Source organism: Tupaia chinensis, unplaced genomic scaffold (genome assembly GCF_000334495.1).
Source record: "Tupaia chinensis unplaced genomic scaffold, TupChi_1.0 Scaffold138910_1, whole genome shotgun sequence".
NCBI classification, from domain to species: Eukaryota; Metazoa; Chordata; class Mammalia; order Scandentia; family Tupaiidae; genus Tupaia; species Tupaia belangeri.
Genome location: NW_006198801.1, coordinates 684,490 through 690,017, shown reverse-complemented (window position 1 = coordinate 690,017; position 5,528 = coordinate 684,490). Strand labels below are relative to the sequence as shown.

Sequence of the window (5,528 nt, the reverse complement as noted above, 5' to 3'; positions counted from 1 at the left end):
CGTGGCCCTTTATGATGGCAGTGCCAAGCCCCAACCAGCCCAAATAAGTCATAAAGCAAAAACTATTGCAAAGGAGAACAGTGATAGAAAACAGAACACAGTCCCCACCCACCCAAAAACAAAAAAACAAAAGCAAAACCTTAGCCATCACCTCTCAATCTTCCCATTGTCTCCAGTTCTGGCAACCAAACTACTTTTTTAGTGTACAGATTCCCCCATTCTGAACATTTCACTTAAAGGGAATCATGGGTGCGTAACCTTTTGCGATTGTCTTCTTTCACTTTAGTGTTGTTTGTTTGTTTGTTTGTTTGTTTTGAGAGGTTTTTGCTATAGGGTATGTGCGTTCCCCAGAGAGAGACAGAAAGCAAGAAATCACCCCCAGCGGAGATGGTCATGCTGCAACCTCTTCTCCTCCATTCTCCTCTCAGGATCTTGGGCATGAACGCACACACGCCCAGCGTGAGTTTAAGCCACTGGGTCTGGGAGTCCAGTGACATAGCCATTACGCTAACTGTTGGTCCCCACTTGCTGGTCCCCACTTAGTGTGTTTTTAAAGCTCATCCAAATTGTGGTGTTGAGCAGAACACCACTGCACCTGTTATCAGTGCCAGAGGAGGACTCCAGCTACATGAATGATAGCAAAGACCATCACTAAGCTAAGCCAATCACCAGAAATAGAAGCCCAAACACGTTTTTTAAAAAAGAGTATATGCTCTGCCAGAGAAGCTGAGAGAAAAAAGCACCTCTCCCTTCCACCTACTCTTTACTCCCTGCCTCCCCCTATGAGGCTGGTCCTGGTCCCCCTGCAATCACTTTGCCATTTCTCCATCCTGTTAGGATTGGGGCATGCATACATGGCCCAGTGGGTTTTTCAAGCTGCAAGGACTAGGATTTGAACCATAACCAGTCATATTGGATACAATTCTCTTAAGCATTAGGCCACTGGCTGGCCTCTAACTTTGGTCATTTCTAACACTTAAAAAAAATTTTTTTTAATTATTATTTTTAACCAGAGAGAGTCACAGAGAGGGAAAGTGAGAAAGCAAGCCACCAGATCCAGGACTCCAACCATGGTGAGCCACTTGGGAGTCCAGCGCTTTAACCTCCGCGAGGAGCATAAAATCGGAGTGAAAGTGTTGAAGGCACAAGCACAGAGTCAGCAAGCTAAACAAGGGGCCGGCATTTCTAACACGTTTTCATGATTACAGGCAAATCAAAGCTTACCCACGCTGGGCACATGGGAGTCTTGAAGAACAGCAAGGCGGCTAGTGAGACTGGAGCAAACGGAAGGAAAGAAAAACAGAAAACAAGGAAGGCGGCTGCAGAGCGAGGTGGACGAGAAGAGCCCACCGGCAGCACCGGTTTCCTCCCGCCGACAGCGGTGTGGGGCTGGGCTGGTCCAAGCCGAGTCGCCAGCCTGCACGCGCCACCTAGGCCCGCCCCACCACCGCCTGCTCCCAGGCACAGTCCGGGCTCCCGTGCTTTCTTGCCAAAATGTTGTGGTGGCTTTTCTCAGCCGCAGCGAGGTGGAATTGAGGCTCTTTCAAGAAACCGGACACCACAGAACCGAGTAATTGATCTGATGAGGAGGGTCCCAGCTCCTGGCCAATCTCCCAAGACCCTTGGTTTACTCATGTCTTCCTCACAGATCTCCGAGGGTGGAGGGAGAGTGGTGGGGTGAGCCCAGAGGTGGGTGATGTGCAGAAAGACACCTGGGACTCATTTAAAGACTGTCCTGTTTTCTACAACAGCTGTCCTTTACAATGCTTTTTGCTTTGCCGCGTATCTGGGCTCTGGGGGTCTTGGGCGCTGCCATCATAAAGGGCGGCAACGAAGACCCCTTATAAGCCTGATAACCACAACGAGCCCCTGTACCGCCCGCCCCCGCTGATGCAGAGCCCCAGTCACAAAGGCCAGAGCCTCACACGCACCCCAGGCATGGCCAGTGACTATGGCATGATAGCTATGAATATGTCTGGAGGATCACTCGGACCTTCTACCTTCTACGTTTGGCTGGGGCTTTCCTCGCTTGAATAAAGGGAGATAGTAATAGCTTTAAGTAGGGTTGCCACATTTTTATTTAGCAAATAAAAATGCAGGACAACCAGTTAAGTTAGAATTTCAATGAAAAAGCAGATCGGTTTTTTTTTTTTTTCTGTGTCTCAAGTGTTGTTTATTTGAAATTCAAATTTAACTGGGAATCAATTTCAAATGTAACTATATTTAATCTGACAACTTGGTTTTGTTTTTGTTTTTTGAGTTTTTTTAGGAAGAATTATTTAATTTTACTCATTGTCATATTTTAATTTTATTTTTTTGAAATTGAACAGAGAGAGAGAGAAGGAAAGTGAGAAAGCAAGCTGCCAGGTTCAGGACTCAAAACACGGTCAGCCATGTGGGAGTCCAGCCACTTTAACCACCTTGGTATTGTTTTTGTTTTTAAAGAATTTTGTCAAGGTTTGTGGACTCACTCTCCAGAGAGAGAGGACAGGCAGAGACGAAGCCATGTGGGAGTCCAGCCACTTTAACCACCTTGGTATTGTTTTTGTTTTTAAAGAATTTTGTCAAGGCTTGTGGGCTCGCTCTCCAGAGAGAGAGACAGGCAGAGACAATGAGAGGAAAAGTGAGAAATCACCCCCTTAAAGGATAGCCATACTGCAATCACTTTTCTGCCATTCTTCTCCTGGGATTTTGGACATGTACGCACATGCACCCGGCATAATTTTCGAGCCACCGGATCTTGGACTTGAACCATGATTGGCCATGTGAGAGTCCAGGGATGTAACCTCTATGCCATCTTCTGGCCCCTGTTTTTTTGTTGTTTTGTTTTGTTTATAGAGAGATTTTTGCTATAGGGCACATGCAATTGCCAGAGAGGCAGAGAGAAAGTGAGAAATCACCCCCCAAGGGGATGGCCATACCACAATCCCTTCCCCCTCCATTCTCCTCTTGGGATTTTGGGCACACGTGCATACACACTCAGCATGAGTTTCGAGTCGCCGGGTTCAGGCCTCTAACCAGAGTTGGCCATGTGAGAGTCCAGTGTCTTTAACCACCGTGTCACCTGCTAGCCCAACGACCCTGTTTTAAAATATTGTCAGGAGACAATGTATGAACAGTCCTTAGAAGAGCGCCTGGCACAAGTTAACACACAAAGTTTATTTATGTAAATGGCTCCAACCCCTTCTCCAACATGTTAATGTCTTTAGACATCTGGCTATACTCTCTCAAATGCCCGGTCTTCTGGCACACTGTCATAAAAGGCCAGTTTATATCCTCCCACCATTCCACTTCCATTCCACTATCGAAGTGCCAGGTTCTGCCTGCCTCCCATCATGTGGCACATTCATGTGGGGACTTCCAGGCTCTTGGTAATGTTGGTGCTGTCACTGGATGTGTGTGTGTGTGCTGGGGGAGGGGGTTGGGGCAGTCTGATGCATTATGATGTTGGAACCAGTGACACTCTCTGGGAAGGTGTAACTAGACTTTGTCTCTTCTAGAATTAGGGGCGTGTAACCCTCTGTGGAGGATAAAGGTGTGTGAGGTGCGTGAGCTAGGAGGGAATGGGGAGTGAATGGAGAGGCCTTCGATGTATGACGTTAGCCACAGATTTCCCAGCTGGGAAACGTATACTGGGTGGCACTGGCCCAACTCCTGAGGATGTCTGCCACGTGTGAGATAAGACTTTGTTCATTCTGAGAAGTCTAAAGGAGAAGGAAAGCGACAAGCCTAGGATTATACACGTAAGTCTGCTTGCCTCTGAGGTTCGTTTCATCTCTCTATTCTCCCTCAATCTCAGCACGTCACTTCACTTCTCTTACAATAACAGCACCTGAATTTATATTGCATTTTTTATTATAAAGCTTTCTGAATGTCATCATTTCACTTTGCTTTCCTAAATACTTCAGAGAAAAGAAAAGGAGCATTCCTCCCCAAGGTCAAGTGGGGTTCAAGCGAAATGTCTGACTCTCATTGTAAACCTGACGGAATGGGTTTAGCCCAGGATTTAGACAGAATTGTCAGTGCCCCATTTTCCCAGTAAGAGCTCCCAGTCTCAGATTACCAGAGGAAGATTTAGGGAGCCACTGAGATTGTGGGGTCTGATTCCCATTTCTCTTCACATCCTCTTGCTGTAGCAGCCCATTTTCTTTTCTGCATTTTCTTTCTCTAGTGGCATCTTTCTCCTGACATTTTGACATGTTTAATTTTCTCATTAAAAACTAATAAACAGAAAATCTTTGAGGTCAGCAGGTTAAGGTTCTGAATCCCACATGTTCACAGTTCTAGTCTCGGTGGCTTGAGAATTATGCCCAAGTGCATGTGCATGTGTGTGCATGCAAGCCCCGAAATCTGGAGAGGAGAGTGGAGGAGAAAGGATTGTAGCATGGCCGTCCTCATGAAGGGCGATTTCTCTCTCTCTTTCTCTCTCTCTCTCTCTCTCTCATCTGTCTCTAGGAAGTGCACGTGCCCTATAGCAAAGAAAAAAGAAAAAAAAAATCTCTGCAGGAGCCAATCATTTAGTCTTCCCATGCATGTCCTTCAGGAGTTGTATACAGGATTTTGGAGAGTTTAAATTTTACTTGTAGTAGAAATTGAAATGAGGTAGTGATTCTTGCTAAGAGGAAGACAAATGCTTAAAATTATCAAATTAGGTACAAGGATCCTAAAGGATTTCCCCCAAAGTACACCAGTACTGACCAGGGTCCCCAACAAGATAAGTACAGAAAGATAGTGTAAGCATTTGGAAACTTTTGTAGCAATTTTACAGAGTAATCTATGTTTGTTGGACTTAAAAGAACTCTGGTGTTAAGGCACAATGGTAGCACAGCACTTCAGGATGCGGAAGTCACATGGGAAGATCACAGGTTGGTATCTCGAGGTCTCCCTGTACTAATAGGTACATACACATGATCCTGGCTGAGGCTGGGGGTGGATCATTGTGTGAAGATCACCAATTGGGAATACCCCCCTCCTCCTCCTCTTCTCTCTCTCTATGTCTCTTTCATGGGAGAAATAGATTTTTTTTTAAATCTTAAGTTAAAGTCTTTCTTTGACCCTGTATTCTTTTCTGTCTTCCTCACTTGTTTTCTTCCCTTTTCCCTCCCCGCCCCACAAGCTTTTGAAAAGCTATCCCTAATGGTCTTGCATTTCTTACCATTCATTTATTCCTTAGCTCCTTCCAATCTGACTTCAGGAATCACTATGCTATTGATATTCTTCTCACTGAAGACAGTAATACCATCTGTCTATTCCACTCTTTGGGTTCTTTTACTTGACCTTTCTGTTACAGTTGATTTTCCTTCATGAAACTCCTCCCCTGGTTTCTGGGAGAACTTATATTTCTGTCATGCTCCTTTTCAGCGTAGTACCCAATAATTAATCTGATTACCAAGTCTCCTTCGGTGATGCATATTCTCCTATGGGCATTCTCCTCCAAGTACAAGATTTTTGCCCTCCCTGTAGGTTGGTCGTTTTTCTTTCTTTCTTTCTTTCTTTCTTTCTTTCTTTCTTTCTTTCTTTCTTTCTTT

General features: G+C 45.2%; 1 protein-coding gene across 1 annotated transcript in view; it reads left to right on the top strand.

Moving 5' to 3' along the window:
- The first annotated feature begins 3,528 nt into the window (after positions 1-3,528).
- LOC102471933 (WD repeat-containing protein 87) overlaps positions 3,529-5,528 on the top strand; it is a 25,072-nt gene continuing 23,072 nt past the window's right edge. Inside the window, exon 1 of the mRNA XM_014592932.2 lies at positions 3,529-3,743. The gene's annotated coding sequence lies outside the window, so the exon portion shown is untranslated. The remainder of the gene's footprint in view (positions 3,744-5,528) is intronic.